This window comes from Oreochromis aureus, linkage group 3 (assembly GCF_013358895.1).
Source record: "Oreochromis aureus strain Israel breed Guangdong linkage group 3, ZZ_aureus, whole genome shotgun sequence".
NCBI lineage: Eukaryota > Metazoa > Chordata > Actinopteri > Cichliformes > Cichlidae > Oreochromis > Oreochromis aureus.
The window spans coordinates 58,789,538-58,813,964 of NC_052944.1; the positions used below are offsets into that span (position 1 = coordinate 58,789,538).

Below are 24,427 nucleotides of genomic sequence, written 5' to 3' on the forward strand. Positions count from 1 at the left end.
TTTCCCTCTAAACAATTACACACACTCAGGCCTACAGCTAAGCCAAACTAAAACACAGACCAATCCTTCCTTATTACTGTGATCTAAACAAATTTAACACATTACATTCTAATAATTATTTTCTTGTACTCACACCACATATGAGGATATTCGTTTTAAATTTTGATAAAACATAGGCAGTATAATGTCCTCATAGGTCCTTGTAGAGCAAAATTTTGAATTTTGGTCTAGACAACCCAAAATGTGATGTCCACATATGTGGATGCCAGGTCCTAGGAGGTTGATGAACTGAGAGCTGCTGGGACTCACAGTCAGACGAGCTGTGAGGAAGTGGAGAGGAAACAGAATTATTTCAGTAATCAGGCAGCTTTTAGAAACAGAGGTTTAATAAAACAGACATTATTTCTTAAACTAGGCTCATCATTAAAAACAGGAAATATTAGTATTTTTAAAGGAAGTAGGAGATGAAAACCTTTGGACTGTGAGGAGTAAGATTCACTTCAATTAAATTCAGTTCTATTTATACAGTACAGCGCCAAATCACAACAACAGTCGACTAAAGGAGCTTTATACTGAAAAATATGCTCTCTCTTTCTACAATAATACATACAGAGAAAAACATCATTTGTAACCTTCACTAAAGCTGTTTCTGTGCTGTGATGATCTCTGAAACCTGACTGAAACTCTTCAAATAAGCCATTCCTCTGCAGATGATCTGTTAGCTGTTTGACAACTACTCTTTCAAGGATTTTTGATATGAAAGGAAGGTTGGAGATTGGCCTGTAATTAGCTAAGACAGCTGGGTCTAGAGATGGCTTTTTAAGTAAAAGTTTAACTACAGCCAGCTTGAAGGCCTGTGGTACATAGCCAATTATTAGAGATAGGTTGATCATATTTAAGATTGAAGCATTAATTAATGGCAGGACTTCTTTGAGCAGTTTTGTAGGAATGGGGTCTGAAAGACACGTTGATGGTTTGAAGGAATTAATTATTGAAGTTAACTCAGAAAGATCAATTGGAGAAAAAAAACTAAATAAATATCAGTGGCACTGAAAGTAGCTGTAGATAATGTTACATTTGTGAGATATCGCTGATAAAGATAAAGACGACCTTTATTAGTCCCACAGGTGGGAAATTTGTTTTGTTACAGCAAAAGTGCAAAGTTATGTAGCAGAAATTAGAAAACACTGGAATGCAATAGAATAAAATAGAATAGAATAATATATACAATAGAATAAAATAGAAATAGAAATGCTATACAGGGAGTGCAGAATTATTAGGCAAATGAGTATTTTGTCCACATCATCCTCTTCATGCATGTTGTCTTACTCCAAGCTGTATAGGCTCGAAAGCCTACTACCAATTAAGCATATTAGGTGATGTGCATCTCTGTAATGAGAAGGGGTGTGGTCTAATGACATCAACACCCTATATCAGGTGTGCATATATTATTAGGCAACTTCCTTTCCTTTGGCAAAATGGGTCAAAAGAAGGACTTGACAGGCTCAGAAAAGTCAAAAATAGTGAGATATCTTGCAGAGGGATGCAGCAGTCTTAAAATTGCAAAGCTTCTGAAGCGTGATCATCGAACAATCAAGCGTTTCATTCAAAATAGTCAACAGGGTCGCAAGAAGCGTGTGGAAAACCAAGGCGCAAAATAACTGCCCATGAACTGAGAAAAGTCAAGCGTGCAGCTGCCAAGATGCCACTTGCCACCAGTTTGGCCATATTTCAGAGCTGCAACATCACTGGAGTGCCCAAAAGCACAAGGTGTGCAATACTCAGAGACATGGCCAAGGTAAGAAAGGCTGAAAGACGACCACCACTGAACAAGACACACAAGCTGAAACGTCAAGACTGGGCCAAGAAATATCTCAAGACTGATTTTTCTAAGGTTTTATGGACTGATGAAATGAGAGTGAGTCTTGATGGGCCCGTGGCTGGATTGGTAAAGGGCAGAGAGCTCCAGTCCGACTCAGACGCCAGCAAGGTGGAGGTGGAGTACTGGTTTGGGCTGGTATCATCAAAGATGAGCTTGTGGGGCCTTTTCGGGTTGAGGATGGAGTCAAGCTCAACTCCCAGTCCTACTGCCAGTTTCTGGAAGACACCTTCTTCAAGCAGTGGTACAGGAAGAAGTCTGCATCCTTCAAGAAAAACATGATTTTCATGCAGGACAATGCTCCATCACACGCGTCCCAAGTACTCCACAGCGTGGCTGGCAAGAAAGGGTACAAAAGAAGAAAAACTAATGACATGGCCTCCTTGTTCACCTGATCTGAACCCCATTGAGAACCTGTGGTCCATCATCAAATGTGAGATTTACAAGGAGGGAAAACAGTACACCTCTCTGAACAGTGTCTGGGAGGCTGTGGTTGCTGCTGCACGCAATGTTGATGGTGAACAGATCAAAACACTGACAGAATCCATGGATGGCAGGCTTTTGAGTGTCCTTGCAAAGAAAGGTGGCTATATTGGTCGCTGATTTGTTTTTGTTTGGTTTTTGAATGTCAGAAATGTATATTTGTGAATGTGGAGATGTTATATTGGTTTCACTGGTAAAAATAAATAATTGAAATGGGTATATATTTGTTTTTTATTAAGTTGCCTAATAATTATGCACAGTAATAGTCACCTGCACACACAGATATCCCCCTAAAATAGCTAAAACTAAAAACAAACTAAAAACTACTTCCAAAAACATTCAGCTTTGATATTAATGAGTTTTTTGGGTTCATTGAGAACATGGTTGTTGTTCAATAATAAAATTATTCCTCAAAAATACAACTTGCCTAATAATTCTGCACTCCCTGTATACAACTGAGTAAGAGAAAGAATTGCACATGTGTGGGTTTGATCAGCTGCGAAAGTCTTTGTTGTGGAGTCTGACAGCAGTGGGGAGGAAAGACCTGCGAAATCTCTCCGTCCCACACCGTGGGTGCCGCAGTCTCCCACTGAAGGAGCTGCTCAGTGCCTTCACAGTCTCTTGCATGGGGTGGGAGATGTTGTCCAACAGGGATGACAGCTTAGCCACCATTCTCCTGTTACTCACCACCTCCACTGGGTCCAGAGGGCCTCCCAGAACAGAGCTGGCCCTTCTGATCAGCCTGTTCAGTCTCTTCCTGTTCCCAGCAGAGATGCTGCCGCCCCAGCAGACCACACCATAGAAGAAGGCTGAGGCCACCACAGAGTCATAGAAGGTCTTCAGGAGTGGGCCCTCTACTCCAAACGACCTGAGTCTCCGCAGCAGGTACAGTCTGCTCTGCCCTTTCCTGTAGAGGGCGTCTGAGTTATGAATCCAGTCCAGTTTGCTGTTCAGATGAACACCAAGGTACCTGTAGCTGTCCACAGCCTCGATGTCCATACCTTGGATGTTCAGTGGTTGCAGTGGAGGATGTTTGTGCTCATGGAAGTCTACCACCAGCTCCTTTGTTTTACTGGCATTGATCTGGAGGTAGTTCAGCTGGCACCAGTCCACAAAGTCCTGAGTCAGTCCTCTGTACTCCTTGTCGTCCCCATCAGTGATGAGGCCGACTATTGCAGAGTCATCAGAGAACTTCTGCAGGAAGCACTGGGTGGAGTTGTGGGAGAAGTCTGCTTTGTAGATGGTGAAGAGGAACGGAGCCAGAGCCGTTCCCTGTGGGGCCCCCATACTGCAGACGACCCTGTCCGACACACAGCCCTGAGTCCTCACATACTGTACTTCATGTACAGGGTTTCCCAAAAAAGTTTTACATGAAGTAAACAATTTCTTTACATTTGATTCAGGTAAAACTACTCTATACATTAATTCAGGTAAAGGGTTTCCAAAAAAAAGTTTTATTTCAATTAAGAGCTTTCCAAGGCTGTTAGCTGTGCTTTCCTGTATTAAACTTATTTACAGTGTGTCAGTAAAAGGTGACTTGCACTTCTAGCCCTGCGATCAATGAGCCCATGTTTTATGAATTTCGCACCTTAAGGTTTTGAAGATGGGGATACATTCTTCTGGTGAGCATAAGATTTCTGATAACAGTTTGGTGTCTCAGTTATAAATGAAATTCAAAATGTTTTTGGAAGTATGGAAGTATGACTAATGTATAATCTGACTTAGAAGTCAGATTATACATTACATACATATATACATACATATACATGACACTACTAATGTCAGTTAAAAAGTAAAATAAATATTTCATTGTAATTAGGTTATCAAGAAAGGGTCCCTGCAGGATGTTCTCTCCAACCCACCTGTTCTCTGCCTTTTTAGATTGCCACGTTAATTAGTAACCAGCTTTCAAACGGTTAATGTCACATCCAGGGGTGAGTTTTGTGAATCCAGCCTCACTTTTATGAAACACGTTTCACAATAAAAGCCTCACTGAGAAATTAATGGGTTCTGTCAAGCAAAGGGCTTTTACTTTGAAACATTTAAAGGAATGTTTAGTTTTCGGAAAATATACTGTTTTTAATTATACTCGTGAGACAGAAATAACGAGAATGAGGCAGTCACATGAAGATGAAAACGAACATTTATAAATATATAAACATCCAGCTGGGAAAATCATATAATCTAAAGATAAACAGGTGAACTACACCTATCACCTATGATCAGTGTAAATCAGTGCTGACTGACAGCTTCACACCACCGTGATTTTATTTTTAAATACTGATGACACAAGCTTTAGGACTGATTTGCAGATCGGAGTTTTCCAGAAACTTCTCTGGAGAAGGAAATATCTAGAAAAAGAAAATATAGATACGCCCCCCACATGTGTCAACAGGTAAACACCGGAAAGTCACCAAAGGTTCGACAAACGACCACTAAAGACCATGTGCAGGGTGTTTACAGTCTTGTTTATAACTTCGCTGTTTCAGCGGACATCTCCTGGCGGTAAGTCACGGGAACCGTTCAGTCTGTGGCTGTTCCTGTGTAGAGCGGGTTGGTTTTACGTTACTAACCAGCAACGATTAGCTAGCAGGCTAACTGTAAGCTAACGTTAAATGTACTCAAATGTATTTACCTGCTAATTTATAAAGCCGCTTGGCTCGTTATGTTTTTACCCGCCCTGTGAGAAAAACAAATAAACTGGCTAAAAGTTAATCGACTCGTTAAAAGAGCGAAATTTGTTACTTTATTCAGTCGCATAACTTTGTTTAACTGCATTTAGCCCAGGCTAATGATTAGCAACAGCTACTAGTGCTACTGAGACTTAGGAGCAGACCGGTGTTGTGCAAAAAAGTGATCATCTACCAATATATGTTTTTTAATACATATGGGATAAGTTTATTATCCGTTCATGTGGACTAAGTCACTTGGATCCCCTCCTCCTGCCAAGTGCGCGATCCCGACGCAGGGGATAACTACGTTGCTATGAGCCGTTTATGCTGCGTTCAATTGTCTGGCGGCTTGCCTTAGCTCAGTGGTTCCCAAACTTTTTTTGCTGGGCCCCCCTTGTTTTACAAGAAAAATGTTCGCGCCCCCCCACGCGCGCACGCACAAACACATCCTTTAACCACACACACCCATATTTTGCTCCATTGCGGTTTATTTCACACCTCAAACATTTATTAAACAATTAAGCAAATACAAATTTTTTATTTTATTTTTTTATTTAACCTTTATTTAACCAGGAATGTCCCATTGAGATTAAAAACCTCTTTTTCAAGGGAGTCCTGGCCAAGAGGCAGCAAATTTCCAAACAAATACATACAAACAAACAAGATTAAAAATTACACAAAACAATTACACATTATTGAGGCAGTCTGTAGGGCTTTGAGTTTAGTTTAAAAACATTTAAAGACAACAGTTCAGTCAGTTTCAGTCTTTCTGTAACAGGTTCCACGAAAAAGGCGCAGAGTGGACAAAGGCTTTCTTACCCAACTCTGTGCGGACAAGGGGAACAGACAGCAGCAGCTGATCATTTGAACGCAAGGAGTAAGAACCACTATTTTTCCTTGTGACCAAAGTACAAATATAAGGAGGCAGCAATCCAAGCATAGCTTTGTAAATAAAAGTGTACCAATGCCCCTGTCTTCTAATGGCCAAAGAAGGCCAATTTACTCTTAAGTACAAGTCACAATGATGGGTCAAATATCTACAATTGGTGATAAACCTCAAGGAAGCATGATACACCGTGTCCAACATTAGAAGGCATGAAGAAGAAGCGTTCATATACAGAATGTATAGAAATAATCTGCAATAAATTACAGGTAGTAAGAAAATAAACTACTAACTCTTTTACGCTCCGTCCGCACCTACACGGGTATTTTTGAACGCGCAGCTGTTTCGGCCACATGTAAACGGCGTATCGAATCAACGAGAACTGAGATTTTTTAAAACTCCTTTTTTTTGCGTTTGCAAGGAATACAGTTTGTCACGCAATGTCAAAGGTATGTGCCTTTTTTCATGTCACGCTGTGCGCCACGTTATTGTTTACATGGGATAAATTGCAGAATGGCAGATAGAGACGAAATACTGTTAATCTGACTCTGCAGGTTTTACACGCTTATATATACAGGCAGTTACTGTCCCTGCATTTAGAAAGGCAGAGGCATCATGGTGTAATTTTTTACATGTAGTTGTTTTTTTTCCTGTGTAATAATGTTCAACATTGCTATAAATACATTTTTCAAAAAATCCCTCTGCAAAATGGGTTAAAAAACATAAACAACTGTAGGATACTGTTTCTCCGTGATTTGAACAGCCCAGCGCTGCTCCCGACGCAGGGACAACTAATTATGCAGGGAGACCTACCTCAGCACCTGTGCAGGTGAAACCAAAGGGAAGATCTGCTTCAGCATATTTTCTAGTCTTTGGCTTAGAATGAAGTTGGTTTGGAAACATATTCAGCGATGCTTCATCTCCTGCTTTATGCTTGTGTGGGCGCCCCGTGCTAGCAGTGTCCAAGCGTTGTTTTTTTTCCCCCCCTTTTCATCCCGCGCCCCCCCTGCAATACCTCTGCGCCCCCCCTAGGGGGCGGGCCCCACACTTTGGGAATCACTGCCTTAGCTTTTGTTAATTTTAACCGTAAAATATGCTAGCTGCAGAAACCTGTAAAAGTTGAGTGCTTAAGAATACCATCAACAGGAAAAAAAAGTAAATTAATATTAGATCACGTCAATTTTAATTTTATGTTTCATCAGTTTTTGAATTGAATAGGAACATCTCAGTTTTAAAGAGAGAGACATAATGGGTGTCACCTCAATGAGAGATTTATAGATTAGTGAGGTATTTTGGACTTAAATTTAGAAATGTAATTTTAAAAAAAAACAACTTTTACTTAGCTAAATGCTGTCAAAGTGGGCAATAAGCTTTCCTCGACTCCCAGACAAGTGACGATAGCAGCTATCAATGAGTGAAGAATACGGCTGATTTACATATCCTCCTGAGATCTGGCCTGTTCAATTAAGTGCTCGGTATTGGACACACAAATCACAAAAAGTCAAAGTGAAAGTCAATTTCCCTCAGTTCTCAGGAGGATATGACGAATAGTAAGTACTTTAGATTGTGACCAATTGTCCGCTTTAAAGCAATGTGCAGTGAGTGAATCGCATTCTCTATGTACATACCGTTAAAGTTTGGCTCAGTAGTTTGGTGGGTGGCTCTGAACAGAAGCTGATTGGCTGCTGTGGAGGTGATGAGTCTTCACTCCGTTTTCTTTTCTTCTCTCTCCTTCAGAGCAGTGGATCTTCAAACATACTGGGATGAATGCCACTCTGACATTTCCAGTTCCCACTGGCAACGTGTCTGTATGGCTAAAAAAAACTTCACAATGAGAAATATATCTTCTACTGCCGAGATGGAAACCCCACGCGTCCTAGTGACCAGGAGGAGTCATTTAAACTAGAAGTCCCAGAGATTAGTCATTTGGCTTTTCTACCTAGAAAACCCACCGTCGAGCCAAATGGCTGGTAGGCTTTTAGCTAATATCCTTAATCACCTGTGAACAGCTGCTTTTGTTATGTAAATAAGGTGGGGCCATGGTGAACCACTTGGAGTGGTTAGTTTCCTGAGCCACAAGGAATTTCAGTTTGCCTTAGGGAGAAATCAACACACATGAGTGTATTTCCTTTGTTGCTGAGATTTATTGATAAAATAGTACAAAAAAACAAAAAACAAAAAAACAACCATTTGTACACATATTTACAACTAACAATAAAAAGTGAGTGAGTACATTTCAATCACTCACAATCCTGGCACTGCCATGGTATCTGTAGTCTGCATTTACCACATGTGTATCTGTAGCAGTGAACACATCGCACAGTGGCATGATTGTTCTTGCATTTGTGTTTGACCTGACACGTGGCTCTTTTCCAGGCCTAGGTGTGGAGGGTTGTGTCTGAGGCAACTGTTCTTTTCTTGCCTTCTTCCCAGCCATATGAGAGTTAGCCAACTCTCTTGCAAGCTCCACCAGGAAGTCCACCCGTCTTTCCTGCGTCCCGGTGCATGCTTGATACAGCACATGTGCATTCAGTGCTGCCATGTCAATCATGTTATAGAACACGGCAACTGGCCAGCGCCGTGTTCCTCTGCGGACCGTGTACTCCCCGCACCATCTGGTCCATCACATCCACGCCACACTTTGTGGTGTTGTAAAGGGTGACAGTGTTTGGCTTCCTTTTGGTGGTGTTATCAGTCTGAACCACGCTGTGCATGCTGCTAAGAATATAGACTGTCTTCTTCCGTTTGGCGCATACGCCCGTCAGCGTGGCAGCAGAGGTTGAAAACACCTAAGAAATAAGATAAATTGTTATTTCCATAGCACTTTTACACACAATGAAACACATAAACATAGAACCACAAAAGACCTGCAGCCTACCTGAGTGGTGAATTCATTGCGATCTTTGTATCTAGCGGATTGAGGAATTTCCCGCGAATCTTGTTGACTGTGCCGAGGATGGTGGTTTTCCGCCTAAGAAGTTTTGTGCAAGTGAAAGCGATGTGAAGAAATTGTCCGTGGTAACATTTCTGCCCTTGTCTAGGAATGGTTCCATCAGCCTCATCACTACATTTTCAGACAGTCTCTCCCCACTGGGACGATTGGGGTCCTTGCCAAGATATGGGAGGACATTGCAAATGTACTTGGATTTTAGGTCGCAGGCCACCCAAAACTTGATCCCAAACTTGTCAGGTTTACTTGCAATATACTGCAGGAAACAGCACCGAGTCTTTGATGGGAAGAGCTGTTCATCAACGGTGATATGTAGACCAGGGTTGTAGCACGTGATGCAGTTGGTGACAAATGATCCCCACACACTGGAAATTGCAGCGAACTTATCAGTCTTTGCTCGATCACTGCGGGTGGACCTGTCATCAAAGCGTAGGTGTTGCATGATGTCTTGGAAGCGGTTACGCGGCATAGTTCCAATGATCTGCGGGTTTCCCAGGTTTGCTGACCAGCAGTCACGTAGTGATGGAACACTAGTAACCCCCCGCAAGATGACAATTGAAATAAATGCCATTAGTTCAGGGAGGTCCATGAACCAATGAACATCCTCCGTTTGCTCTGCATGTTGAATAGTCCATTCTTGAATGCTATGAAGCATGTCAAGAGTGATGAAACACAGGAAGCTCTGAAGGCGACTCAAGATACTTTTCCTGGCCTTAGCCGTTGACTCTCCATCTGCAGCGTACGCCTCTATTGGGGTGAAAGGGAGACAGGTCCCCACCTGCTCTTCACGCCACAATGTGCCATCTTTCGCTGTCTCAGTCCCCAAACAAGCTCTCTTTTTAGGTTGAGAAGCAGTCTCCTCATCTGCAGTGTGAACAAATTCAAATTGTGAGCAATGGGAAGGTCAAACGAAATTGCAAATGCATGCATAGATACTAATTATAATTCCAGTATCTCCTCCTCTGTACCGAATAATGTCTGAAATATCTTACTTACTACATCCACTTACTGGTTTGAAATGAAATAGGAAATGATATGCAATAAAATATCTTCCTAAATAAAAAGATACAACTAGAGTTAGGGTTACTAGCTAACCCTAATCCCGCTCTGCTTTTTTAGTATTTTTCACTTACTTGTTTGAAATGAAATAGGAAATAATATGAAATGAAACCTAACCTGAAGACTGATCAGACAGCTCTGAGTCCGAATCCGGCTGAAGTTCTAGGTCTTCTCCATCCGAGTCACAAGGGTTGACTTCACTGAGGATCATTTCCAAGGCTTGCTGAGTGGTGAGTCTTCTCTGCATTTTCTTTCCTTGGAGAGGAGGTTCGTACACCACAGAATTCTTCAGGGCAATGAAGGATTAGGCTAAGTGCAGTGAGATTGTATAATATATAAGGAATATGAATAAGGAACTGACCTCACATAATTGATCATAATTGATCAGTGGGTTTTGGTCAGTGGTTCTTGATCAATAGTCATGAGAATTTGCATAATTATGATTAAGGAACTGACCTCACATAATTGATCATAATTGACTGACCTCACAGCCCATTGTTCATTCAGTAGTGCTGGTTTCAGTCATTATGCAAAAGTACTGTTTATAAGTTTGGGGAAGCCTGCAGTCAGCTTCATTGCCCTGAAGAATTCTGTGGTGTACGAACCTCCTCTCCAAGGAAAGAAAATGCAGAGAAGACTCACCACTCAGCAAGCCTTGGAAATGATCCTCAGTGAAGTCAACCCTTGTGACTCGGATGGAGAAGACCTAGAACTTCAGCCGGATTCGGACTCAGAGCTGTCTGATCAGTCTTCAGGTTAGGTTTCATTTCATATTATTTCCTATTTCATTTCAAACCAGTAAGTGGATGTAGTAAGTAAGATATTTCAGACATTATTCCGGTACAGAGGAGGAGATACTGGAATTATAATTAGTATCTATGCATGCATTTGCAATTTCGTTTGACCTTCCCATTGCTCACAATTTGAATTTGTTCACACTGCAGATGAGGAGACTGCTTCTCAACCTAAAAAGAGAGCTTGTTTGGGGACTGAGACAGCGAAAGATGGCACATTGTGGCGTGAAGAGCAGGTGGGGACCTGTCTCCCTTTCACCCCAATAGAGGCGTACGCTGCAGATGGAGAGCCAACGGCTAAGGCCAGGAAAAGTATCTTGAGTCGCCTTCAGAGCTTCCTGTGTTTCATCACTCTTGACATGCTTCATAGCATTCAAGAATGGACTATTCAACATGCAGAGCAAACGGAGGATGTTCATTGGTTCATGGACCTCCTGAACTAATGGCATTTATTTCAATTGTCATCTTGCGGGGGTTACTAGTGTTCCATCACTACGTGACTGCTGGTCAGCAAACCTGGGAAACCCGCAGATCATTGAACTATGCCGCGTAACCGCTTCCAAGACATCATGCAACACCTACGCTTTGATGACAGGTCCACCCGCAGTGATCGAGCAAAGACTGATAAGTTCGCTGCAATTTCCAGTGTGTGGGGATCATTTGTCACCAGCTGCATCACGTGCTACAACCCTGGTCTACATATCACCGCTGATGAACAGCTCTTCCCATCAAAGACTCGGTGCTGTTTCCTGCAGTATATTGCAAGTAAACCTGACAAGTTTGGGATCAAGTTTTGGGTGGCTCATGACCTAAAAATCCAAGTACATTTGCAATGTCCTCCCATATCTTGGCAAGGACCCCAATCGTCCCAGTGGGGAGAGACTGTCTGAAAATGTAGTGATGAGGCTGATGGAACCATTCCTAGACAAGGGCAGAAATGTTACCACGGACAATTTCTTCACATCGCTTTCACTTGCACAAAAACTTCTTAGACGGAAAACCACCATCCTCGCACAGTCAACAAGATTCGCTGGAAATTCTCAATCCGCTAGATACAAAGATCGCAATGAATTCACCACTCAGGTAGGCTGCAGGTCTTTTGTGGTTCTATGTTTATGTGTTTCATTGTGTGTAAAAGTGCTATGGAAATAACAATTTATCTTATTTCTTAGGTGTTTTCAACCTCTGCTGCCACGCTGACGGCGTATGCGCCAAACGGAAGAAGACAGTCTATATTCTTAGCAGCATGCACAGCGTGGTTCAGACTGATAACACCACCAAAAGGAAGCCAAACACTGTCACCCTTTACAACACCACAAAGTGTGGCGTGGATGTGATGGACCAGATGGTGCGGGAGTACACGGTCCGCAGAGGAACACGGCGCTGGCCAGTTGCCGTGTTCTATAACATGATTGACATGGCAGCACTGAATGCACATGTGCTGTATCAAGCATGCACCGGGACGCAGGAAAGACGGGTGGACTTCCTGGTGGAGCTTGCAAGAGAGTTGGCTAACTCTCATATGGCTGGGAAGAAGGCAAGAAAAGAACAGTTGCCTCAGACACAACCCTCCACACCTAGCCCTGGAAAAAGAGCCACATGTCAGGTCAAACACAAATGCAAGAACAATCATGCCACTGTGCGATGTGTTCACTGCTACAGATACACATGTGGTAAATGCAGACTACAGATACCATGGCAGTGCCAGGATTGTGAGTGATTGAAATGTACTCACTCACTTTTTATTGTTAGTTGTAAATATCATCTGTACAAACGGTTGTTTTTGTAGAAATTTTTTTTGGTTTGTTTTTTTTGTACTGTTTTTATCAATAAATCTTTTGAGATTTATTTTCCTGGATGATTGAGAATGCATCAAGACGAACACAAAATGAAGTTCACAGCTTTTAGCAGTTCCCCTCCCACACACAAAAACAAAGAGGTATTTGGCTCAGCAATCATTCACACACCCCTCCTTCCACAATTCTCAGGTAACGACCCAATTTACATATGAATTGATGCTAACAGACTAGCCAAGTTAGCTTCCACTTGGCTGACAGAGGGTTAGAAAAGCCTGGGACTTCTAGTGTTAAGGGTCGGGTGGAGGGGATGGACTGTAACAGGATCAACGGCACCGTCTCTGTAACTTTGAGGAACCTGACCAGAAACCACAACGGGACATACAATTTTCAAGGGGTGGACCATGATGGAAGAGTCTTTAATGAAACTGTCTTCCTGATTGTTACTGACCCAGGTGAGACAGGCATAGTCACAACATTACCTGCCCTGGATATACTACCAGGTGTGTGTAGTAGAAAGCTAAACAGTATGATATATTTACATTTAGAAATTTTTATCAAGTTGACTTACAACTGAATTTTATTTTGCTTGTTTCCAAATACACATTAATTAGCAAACGTGTAATGCCATGTGTTTAGATTAATAAAGCCCACTGACACTATGTACCCAAACGTGTGCATATTTGAGTTGGGCTGTCTATGTTCAGTTCAGTTTTTTTTATATAGAACCAAATCACAACTGCGGTCACCTCAGTAGGGCTGTGCGATATGACCAAAATCTCATATCCCGATATTAAGACATCTATCGTCCGATAACGATATAAATTACAAAAATGTAACATTTTCTGTAAATTTTGTCAATCTCGGGCAGCTAGACTTGCGTGAAGTGTTTCCAGCTGGGCGTCGCGTACCTGGAGTCGAGTGTTTTAACTGATGCATGAAACTATACATTTTTAGACATAAGTTGTAACGGCCGCCGTTTTCTTTGTGAGTATTTATTACACAACGTGCTGCGGGGAAAAGCCTGTTCTAACGTTTGAGTCTAAGGTTTATTTTTTAGCACCTGACGGCTCTTTTTTGCTTCTCATCCGTAAATAGAGATTGACAGACCACGTGACTTTCGCGCGTTGCATGCCGGGAGGTGATGGAAAAACATTCAAAGTACGCATTAAATGCAAGCATTTGCAGCACCGCAAAACGTTTATTCTCCGGTTCCAATACCTTCTTGCTTTTTCTTTCCTCACCAAAAAAAGAATGTACAAAACGAAGGAGAACAATGCCGGACCGTACAGAGACAGACTCGACGAAAAGGCAAAGAAAAGGTACGAGGAAAATATCAAAGGAGTGAAAGGGTCAGACCCTTAGGAGCACACAGAGTGGATGAAAGACGTCAGCGTACTGGCCAACTTTCACCACGCTCAGATTTATAATTATACAGTTCTTGGAGTGAGTGCATACACTCATGAAGTTTTTAGTAACTTCAGGTCATTGCAACAAGCCCAGGTACAGTTTACCGACGGATGGGTGCAGGACCTTGAAATGCACCGTGTAGAGCACAAGACCATCGTACGAACAAAGGTAAGTTTACCAGTCTCACAAATCGTCTGCATAAACGTGGCAATTATTATATATAATATATTATATTATATGCCCAGTCTGGATCGCATTCCAGCATTTCGTAGGCTGGTTTGCCTACAAAATACAGCAAACATTACACACAGCAGCATAGCGCGATGATTTCTGTTCAGCGCCAATTAAGACGTATTAACTACCACAAAACACTTACCTTTGTGGAAATGCTTGGAGCAGACTAACATGTGAGGTGGAGTGTTTTCGAACGTTATATTAGGTATAAGGATAGCGGCAATCCAGGCCATCCGTCGCCTCTTCGTGACTTCGGAGACATGGCTTGGACAATTTCTCTTTCACGCCGGAATCCGATAAAAACCAAACGCATTTCCCGTCGACTTCACGTGGCTGTCGTTCGCCCGGCTTGTGCAGTTAATAATACAACAGCTTCTTGCCATTTTATGTTTCTTTTTATCGCTGTTTAACTGATTTCTATTGAAAGCCAGTGCCCGCTAGTACCTCTTACCACCACCTCCCAGAATCCTTTGCGGTTTTACCCCTGAATGACGTCACATTTTCAATCTCTATACTCTGCATTTTTGACGTGATTCAGTTTATTTTGAAAAGTCTCAACAGGATCTTGACCTTTATTGTGAAACGTTTATGTGGAAAATAAACAAGCGGACACGCCATGGTTTTACCCACGTTGTTGCTAACGACAACGCATAAAAACAAGCGCTTGTCCATCCCTAGTGTTGTTATATTAAATATAAGAAAAAGAGAGAACTTTAAGAAATTAATATAGCCATTACAGTGACCATCAAAATGATGAAAAAAATATTGCCGTAAACAGTTTATTTTGCGACACCACGAAACAAACGATAGCGTAAAATGAAACGATAGACGTTTTTGTATCGTCATCCGATATATATTGTTATATCGAACAGCCCTACGCCTCAGTGTGCTTTTTATTGTAAGGTAGAGACTTTAGTAATGTAGACCAAACATTAACTATCAGAGGACCCATGAGACAATCTCTATGATCACGTACTGTAGAAATGTTTAGCTTATTTTAGAGTTTAGACATGTAGGAATGTTTAGCTTGTTTTAGAGTTCAGAAATGTGTTAGATAGAATGTAGAATTATGGTAGGGACACTGACACTGCCATAGATATAAATAAAGGCCTGACTGTGTCATGAACTTAGGAGTAGATCTTAGGAGACCCTCCCCAGTTGAACTGTGAAAGTAAGACAGAAAGGAGTTAATGTTAAGTGGAAATTCCTCAGGGCATACTTAGGTGGGGGTTTCAACATTTGTAACTTGATAACTGTGGTCTGGAAGGGAGATGGTTTTTTTAACAATAATAATAATAATAATAATAATAATAATAACTTTATTTATAAAGTACTTTCAAACAAAGTGCTGTACAACTATTTGAAACTAAACAGATAAGTAAAATAAAAGCAATACGTAGCAATACAGGTAAAAGACACAATACAAGTTAAAAACAGTAAAAATTTAAAAACTAAAAGCAATAGAATTAAGGCATTTAAGATAGGGTGAACAAATGTGTCTTCAGCTTAGTTTTAAAAACTCTGGATCTCTGGATGGCACTGGAACTCAGTGCCATCAGTGCCTCAGTGCCTCGACGAATAAAAGAACCGGGGCAAAACTGATTTCATAACACTACCCACAGTGCAAGGCTGAATTTGCACACAATGATCCCCTCTAACTGAACACATAGTCACATGGTGGAGTGACTGTTAATAGCTAACAGTATATAATTTATTTCAGCACCACATAGTTGTACTACAAAGCTGGATTAAGGAACTGTGATGAACTTAAGTTTGTGAGGATTGCATCTCCTTTGCAGTCACTGCCTGTCTGACACGTCTGTTTTCTGCTTTCCACAGTAAACCCTTGGTTACATGTGCTGTGGGCTGGGCTTGTAGTTTGCTGTGTTATCGGTTTAATTTACACAGGACGAAATAGAAAACGCGAATTCTTCTCCTGCGGTAAGTTCCACTCAGTTTAATCTTCATCTCAGTCCATTTTCAGCTTAATATTATAAATGATTATTGATTATTGATTGATTGATTGATCGATTATATTAAATTTTATTTTCTTAATTTCAGATCCACTATGTGTCAAAACGGACCTTGGTAAAGATGATGGTAATGATGAAAATTCAGTTTTTGTGCCAGAGAAGAAGAATCCAAGAAGCCTTACAATGAAGAGTTGCACTGTGGTTTAAATGAAGTGAGCTCTAACGAGCTCCCCCCCTTTTTTTATTTTTTAATTTTTAATTTTTTTTATTTGCCAATGTACTATCTTCCAAGCGTGTTTTGAATGTACGATGGAAGTGATGTAAGGTTCTAGAGTTTCTTGGAAATTTGAAAGAAATTTCAGTGAGACTCCCAAAAATATTTTAACTTCCCTTTAAATAGGATCCTATTTACTGGGTGTGCTGTGCACATGTGCAATACTTAAGCTTAAAAAGATTTAAATGTGCTGTTTTATTGTTTGAGCTGTTGCGCTGCTTTCATCTTGTTTACTTGTGACATGGTCTTGGTAATCTTCTCTCTATCTCATTTTCTGGTGTGGTGCAATAACTCCTCAATTAGTAAACCATTTAACAAAGGGTCAATGTCAGAGCCATAATTAATAATGTGTACTGTATTCATCAATAATATTTTTCCTGTATTTTTTTAATTTAAAAATTGATTTCAGTGTTTTCCAGATGTTTCTGCAATGATTTTAAAATAAAAACAACGTTAATAAATGAAGGTTTTCTGTCTACTGAATCTCAAGAACCTGAGTGAAGTTGGCCCCCCCACCTTCTTCAAATCCAACAAAAGTGGTATCAAACGTTTGTGCTACGTTTGTGCTGGTTTGTGCTGCAAAGATTTTCGTTTGTGCTGCTATCATTTTAAAGATATTAATAAAAATTTATAGAGGTCATCAGAGGTCAACCAGCCCCCCCACATTAATGGAATCAAACAAAACTGGTGTCAATCAACTGTGCTACGTTTGTGCTGGTTTGTGCTGCTAAAATTGTCGTTTGTGCTGCCTCTGTTTTAAAGATATTAATGAAAATGTAAAGGTCAAAAGGTCAACCAGCCCCCCCACATTACCCAAATCAAACAAATTTGATGTCAAACGTTTGTGCTACGTTTGTGCTGGTTTGTGCTGCAAAATTTTTTGTTTGTGCTGCTATCGTTTCAAAAATATTAATAAAATAATGTCCTGATGCGTGCTCAATCATCTAAGAAAGTAAATTCCAAAAGGTTGATTCTGTTCATCCGGACATTTTCAGTGGAAGAAACGTTTTGTCACTCATCCAGGTGACTTCTTCAGTCTCAGCTGACTGCAGGTTTCCCCAACCTCATAAACAGTACATTTGCACAGTGAAGGAAACTAGCACCACTGAATGAACAATGGGCTGGGGGGTTAATTCCATGATTGTTAGTATGCAAAATCTTATGACCATTGATCAACGACTACTAATCAAAGACACAGATTCTGAGTTGGGGAATGGCTGCAATCACAGCATTGTAAGATGGCGAAAGATGTGGTCTTGGACCTGAGTGAATCATTGACATGAGACAAGGGCCCGTCAAAGTAAAACAGCAGAGGCACGGACAAGACACTGAAGGGAACACGGAGTACAAGGACAGGAGTGACATGAGAAGCAGAGGAACCAAAACCTAAAAACTAGAAATCCAAAATTCTTCCAACTGAAGAAGCTTCTCGGATGAGAGGTGAAACGTCTTCAAGCAACTTAAAGAAGTCCAGACGCTTTTCTTTGCAAACTCCTTTGACTACGATGACCTGGATGAATGAGAACCTTCACAGACAGAAATCCAAAATAGAAACCAAAACACTAACAGACTAAACAATGAGGAAAATAAAGATCAATAATAATACAAACGTCAAAACATTGGGTCACCGACCCAGGACCGTGACACTGGCTGTGCAGAGCAGCTGGGAAGTGGACCTGAGCAGAGAGTCCAGAGTGTGGAGAACTAATCCGAGCATAGAGAGAGTGAAATCCAGGTTCAGGCCTGAGCAGGAGAGTTGAGGAGGTGAAGTTGACCACTGAGGCGGAGCACAGTGGGGGGTGGATGAAAGGCTGCAGGTTTGGTGATCAGATGTGGACGAGATGAAAAACTTTCACTGTTTTACTTTTACAGTAATATTGTTTTTAAATGTGTTTTAGCTGTGAAGTCAGTTTTAAAACAAAGACAATCGGCTGTTCAGTCTGTTTCACAGTGAGACTCTTTTTAAATCATCTTTATTTTAGCCAACTAATCCCACATGTCATTCAGAATTAACTGTTAAGTTTTCACAATGTTGTTCTGTAAAAATGATTTTCTTTTGGAAGTGTTATGTGTTGCTTTATTTGTTTACCCTTTATTTACTAGTTTGGCCTAATGTGTCATTTAACTTTAAAGTCTTAAAAATCTTAAAAATCAATCTAGATACTTGCTCTGGCAAATCGTACTTACAAACTGGAAACTTAGATCATAATTAATGACTACTTCAAGAATTTATTTGCTTTTACTGCTCTTGCAGAAGGGGGTCAAAATGACGTTTCCTCGCAGTTCAAGTGTTAAGTACATTGAGAAGGAAGAAAAATGGGGCCCAGTGTCTTGTATATATACATACGTGGCTAATAAAGCTCATTTTGATTCTAAATGGCAGTGGGGCTTACATTCAAGCTTTCCTTTCTAGACTCATACTTTAAAAAAACAAAAGTTACTAGAAATAAATCATCACTAACACTCAGATGACAGAAGACCTCTTTGTAGAAATGACAATAAATGCACAGCTTTCTTTATTACTGATATAATGTTTGCAGAAATCCCTGAGACACAATAGAGGCGATTCAGAGGTGATGCTCTGTGGTGACATCAGTGATGACATCATTATTCTCATCATTATGAGAAGCACAATGGGAATTTCCTGTAAATATGTAGAAAGACTAGTTTACACAGGGAGACTAGTTCATCATTAGCACACTGAGTGATGAGTCAATGATTCAGTGTTACCTTTGGTTCTGCATCGATACAAAGACACCATGAGGAGAGTGGAGATAAAGTATGGACAAAACACCAGCAGGTGGAGGACCACTCTGAATGCAAGCTGGATGGAGCTGCAATCAGGGAGTGCAGCTGAGGAAGGGGGTGTTGTTTCCATGGTGGCTCGCACTGTAGCTGTGGTTGTTTGTGTACCTGCAGAGAGAATCCCACCTGTTCAGGTGAATATGTGGATGAAATAAGAGGTTTGATTGATTGATTGATTGATTGAATCTTTATTTTGAACATGTTAAAAAAGTACAACAACATAGAATTCAAAGAGACAAATAAATAAAGCAAAACAAAAGGAAAACGAGCAACCACAACTACAAATAACTTTCATGTTCAAAAAGGAGCAGGAAGAAGCATAAGCTTATTTAATCCCACCCCTTTTCCACTATCTAGTAATCAATAGACTACAGAAATACCTCCTTGCAGTTACATTATATGTTATGTGTATATATATATTTTTTTAAATTTATTTATTAATTTATATATATATATGTTTCTATCTATCCATACCTACGTATACACATATACACATTTTCAATAACCCCATTAACACCTCAAAGGATACACAACCTACAGATATATATACTCATACCAACATACCCGTGCACCCACATACGCATTTGCATGAAAATATTGGACAAGAACACCCTATCAAATCTCTACCTCCTCCTGTACCCTGTAAAAACATTTCCTTAAACCGCTTTTTAAACTGCACCATGCTCGGACATTGCTTCATATCTTTACTTAGTCTGTTCCACAGCTTCACTCCACACACAGAGATGCAAAACTTTTTAATGTTGTGCGGATACAAGGATGTTTTAAAATTAATTCCCCCTCAAATTGTATCCCGTTCCTTTTAGAAAACAGTTTTAGAATATTGTCAGGAAGCAGGTTATTTATTGCTTTATACATAATTTGTGCAGTGAGAAAATGAACCAGATCTGTGAATTTTAGAATTTTTGATTTTAAGAATAGTGGATTTGTGTGATCTCTGTAACCAGTTTTATGGATTATCCTTATGGCCCTTTTTTGTAATATAAAGATTGATGAAAGCAAACATTTGTAAGTATTGCCCCAAACCTCTGCACAGTAATGCAAATACGGTGCAATCAGGGAACAATAGAGAATGTGGAGTGATTTGTGGTCCAGAATGTGTTTTACTTTACTCAAGATTGAAACACTTCTTGAAATTTTGTTATGTATATGATTTATATGAGACTTCCAGTTTAATTTATCATCTATAATCACACCAAGAAACTTATGTTCAAGTACCCTTTCAATTTCCACACCATCTATATGAATCTGCGCTTGTGCATTTCTAAGGGAATTCCCAAATAAGATTATTTTAGTTTTACTTAGATTTAGAGATAGTTTGTTCCTGTTAAACCATTTTTTAATTTTGCACATTTCTGAAGTAACTGTATCCAGCAGTTCCTTTAGATTCCCCCCAGAACAAAAAATATTTGTGTCATATGCAAATAATACTAATTTTAATATATCAGATACCTTACAAATATCATTTATATAAATAATAAATAATTTTGGACCCAGTACAGAGCCTTGTGGAACACCACAAGCAATGTCCAAGCATGATGAGGAATGGACACCCAGCTTCACAAATTGTTTCCTGTCACTTAAATAATTTTTCACCCACTGCAGTACAACCCCCCTGATCCCGTACCGTTCTAGTTTATTAATTAATATGTCATGATTGATTGTGTCGAATGCTTTCTTGAGATCCAGAAATAGTCCAGCTGCATACTGTTTCTGATCTATAGCATTCGTAATCTCCTCAATTGATTCGATTAATGCCAGAAATGTTGATCTTTTTGATCTGAATCCATATTGACTGTCAGAGAGTAATTTATATTTATCTAAGAATTTGTCTAATCGTTTATTACACAGGTTTTCTAGGATTTTGGAGAATTGTGGTAGTAAAAAACAGGGCTGTAATTTGTGAAGTGGCGTCTATCCCCAGTTTTATACAGCGGCACAACTTTAGCTATTTTCATTTTGTTTGGAACTTTTCCAGACTGAAATGATAAGTTGCAAATATATGTTAGAGGTCCTACAATTCCTTCAATGACCTTCTTGATGATTATCATGTCAATATCATTGCAATCAGTAGATGTTTTATATTTACACATGTGTACAGTGTCAATTATTTCTTTTTCCTCCACTGCTGTGAGGAACATTGAGTTAGGGTTCCTATCAATCAGGCATTCACTACAGTCTGCTCATGGCAGTGAGTCAGGAATTTGTTCTGCCAGATTTGGTCCAATATTTACAAAATAATGATTAAAGGTGTTGACCACATCAGCAGTGTTTTCCATAATATTGCCATTGTCAATAAAATATTGAGGATAACTTTGTTGTCCAGAATTATTTTTAATGATACTGTTTAAAACATCCCATATTCCCTTCATGTTATGTTTATTGTTGTTTAATGTTTTACTATAATACTCCTTTCTACATACACGTATAATAATGGTCAACTTATTTTTGTATTTTTTATATTTATTTTCAGCATCTTTTGTTCTATGTTTTAGGAATTCCCTATAGAGTGTATTTTTCTTTTTACATGCATTTTGTAAACCCTTAGTGATCCATGGTCTATCTGAATATTTGTGCTTTCTGTTGTATTTTATTGTTGGACAGTTTTTATCGTACAATTCCATGAATATTTTTAGAAATATACCATATGCAATATCAATATCAGTTTCTTTGTACACATTGTCCCAGTCCTGATTTAATAGATCGTTCTTAAGTGCATTCATAGTTTCTTCTGTCCTTACTCGTCTGTATCTCAGTTGTTCTTCATGCTGATTTCTCTTATAATTAGTGTTATAAACTGCAAAAACTGGTAGGTGATCACTGATGTCATTAATTAATAATCCGCTCACGATGTTTTTTTCCATATTGTTGGTGAAAATATTGTCAAGTAAGGTGGCACAATGTGGTGTAATAATTTTTCTAGGCCTGGTTATTTTAGGATGTAAACTCAAACTGTACATAGTGTTTAGGAATTCGTCAGTCATTTTATGCTTTTTCGGATTCAACAGGTCAATATTAAAATCACCACAGATAAACATAACTTTTTGATTTGTTTTAGAGAATAATTCTTCTATGAAGTCATTAAATACTTGAATACTAGAGCCAGGTGTTCTATATATACAGCTAATTATTACATTTTTCTCTTTTTCCTTATAAATTTCAATTGTTATACATTCTAATAAATTATCAATCGCAGTTGTCATACTTTCCACCACCTTGTAATTTAGGTTTTTATCCACACAGCCACTCCCCCTCCACTTTTGTTCCTTCTATTTACAAAATTCACATCATATCCCTCCAGTCCAAAGTCCAGTCCTTTTTCCGCATTGATCCATGTTTCAGAAATGGCAATAATTCCAAATGGATTTGTCAACTCATTTAGATATTCCTTTATATTGTTGAAGTTGGCATACAGACTTCTGCTATTAAAATGGATTATTGATAATTTATTTTCCGTGTAGGTGAAATCAGAGTGAAGCTCCTCACCTGTGACAGTGATCCAGCTGGATAGAGACTCTCCATGATTGCTCACGTCACACTTGTAGAGGCCTTCATCAGACCTGGAAACACAGAAATGGAGAGGAAACAGAATTATTTCAGTAATCAGACAGCTTTTACAAACACTAAACTCCTCACATCAGCTGCCATTTCTGAGTATTGTTTTGTAAAACAGGCATTATTTCCTAAACTAGGTTCATCATCAAAACAGGAAATAGTATGTTTAAAGGAAGTAGGAGATGAAAACCTTTGGACTGTGAGAAGGAGTAATATTTAGTTCAATTCAATTCAGTTTCATTTGTACAGTACAGCGCCAAATCACAACAACAGTCGCCTCAAGGAGCTTTATACTGTAAGGTAGACCCTACAATAATACAGATAAACAGGATAAAGAAATGGTGTGTAATAAAATCAGAGATTAATAATATATATGATTCAGTGCAGTGAGGTCTATTACCACAGTGAGAAAGGTAACTGAAAAAGATATACTCAATGCATCATGGGAATCCCCCGCAGCCTACAATATATCTAAAGGAGGATTCAGGGTCACCTGGTCCAGCCCTAACTATATGTTTTAACAAAAAGGTTTTAAGCCTAACCTTGAAAGTAGAGATAGTGTCTGTCTCCCGAATCCAAACTGGAAGCTGGTTCCACAGAAGAGGGGCCTGAAAACTGAAGGCTCTCCCTCCCATTCTACTTTTAAATACTCTAGGAACAGCAAGTAGGCCTGCAGAGCGAGAGCGAAGTGCTCTAATAGGGTGATATGGCACTACAAGGTCATTAAGATAAGATGGGGCCTGATTATTTAAGACCTTGTAAGTGAGGAGCAGGATTTTGAATTCAATTCTGGATTTAACAGGAAGCCAATGAAGGGAAGCCAAAACAGGAGAAATATGCTCTCTCTTTCTAGTCCCTGTCAGGACTCTTGCTGCAGCATTTTGGATTAGCTGAAGGCTTTTCAGCGAGTTTTAAGGACATCCTGATAATAATGAATTACAGTAGTCCAGCCTGGACGTAATGAAGGCATGAACTAGTTTTTCAGCATCACTCTGAGACAGGATATTTCTAATTTTAGAGATGTTGCACAAATGGAAGAAAGCAGTCTTACATATTTGTTTAATATGTGCGTTGAAGGACATGTCCTGGTCAAAAATGACTCCAAGGTTCCTCACAGCATTACTGGAGGCCAAGGTTCTTCATCACTTTACACAGAATGCATTTCAGCTCTTCAATTTGAAAAAAAAGTAGCAAAACACAGAAGAAATGCTTCATGCAGAGAAAGAGAACAATACTATGAGTTTAAACACTTTTGATGGGCGGTACCAAAAACTGGATTAAAACTACCCTGAAATTGAAAAGGATATGCCATTGGTTACTGAACACTTTCTGGATACTGTTGGAGAGGAAACTGATTGGAAAAAATAAAAAATGCGTGCCATGAAAGAGTTCGGGTCTTAGGAGGTTAATGAGGAGTGACACAGCAGTTCTTTAGGAAGTGAGCTCTAAAGAAGCACTTTTAAAAAAAATATTTTGTCTTTTTTGGGGGTTTTTTTTTGCCACTTTACCAGTTTCTAAATATGTTTAGAAATGCACCATCAAAGTGATGGAAAGATCTAGTGCTTCTTTGAAATTTGAAGGAAATATTAATGGCACTTCTTAAAAAACACATTTATTTATTCATTTATTTATTTGTACCCTG

General features: G+C 39.6%; 2 long non-coding RNA genes across 2 annotated transcripts; both read right to left on the reverse strand.

The window, feature by feature from the left end:
* Window positions 1-260: 260 nt before the first annotated feature.
* Window positions 261-14,668, reverse strand: LOC120435864. The gene is made up of 3 exons (XR_005609978.1): window positions 14,303-14,668; window positions 7,546-7,731; window positions 261-320 (listed from the first exon to the last, which is right to left on the reverse strand). It is a non-coding gene; the product is annotated as an uncharacterized LOC120435864 (long non-coding RNA).
* A 4,238-nt stretch (window positions 14,669-18,906) lies between these two features.
* Window positions 18,907-19,260, reverse strand: LOC120435901. Its single transcript, XR_005610004.1, has 2 exons — window positions 19,138-19,260; window positions 18,907-19,051 (listed from the first exon to the last, which is right to left on the reverse strand). It is a non-coding gene; the product is annotated as an uncharacterized LOC120435901 (long non-coding RNA).
* Between the last annotated feature and the right edge of the window lie 5,167 nt (window positions 19,261-24,427).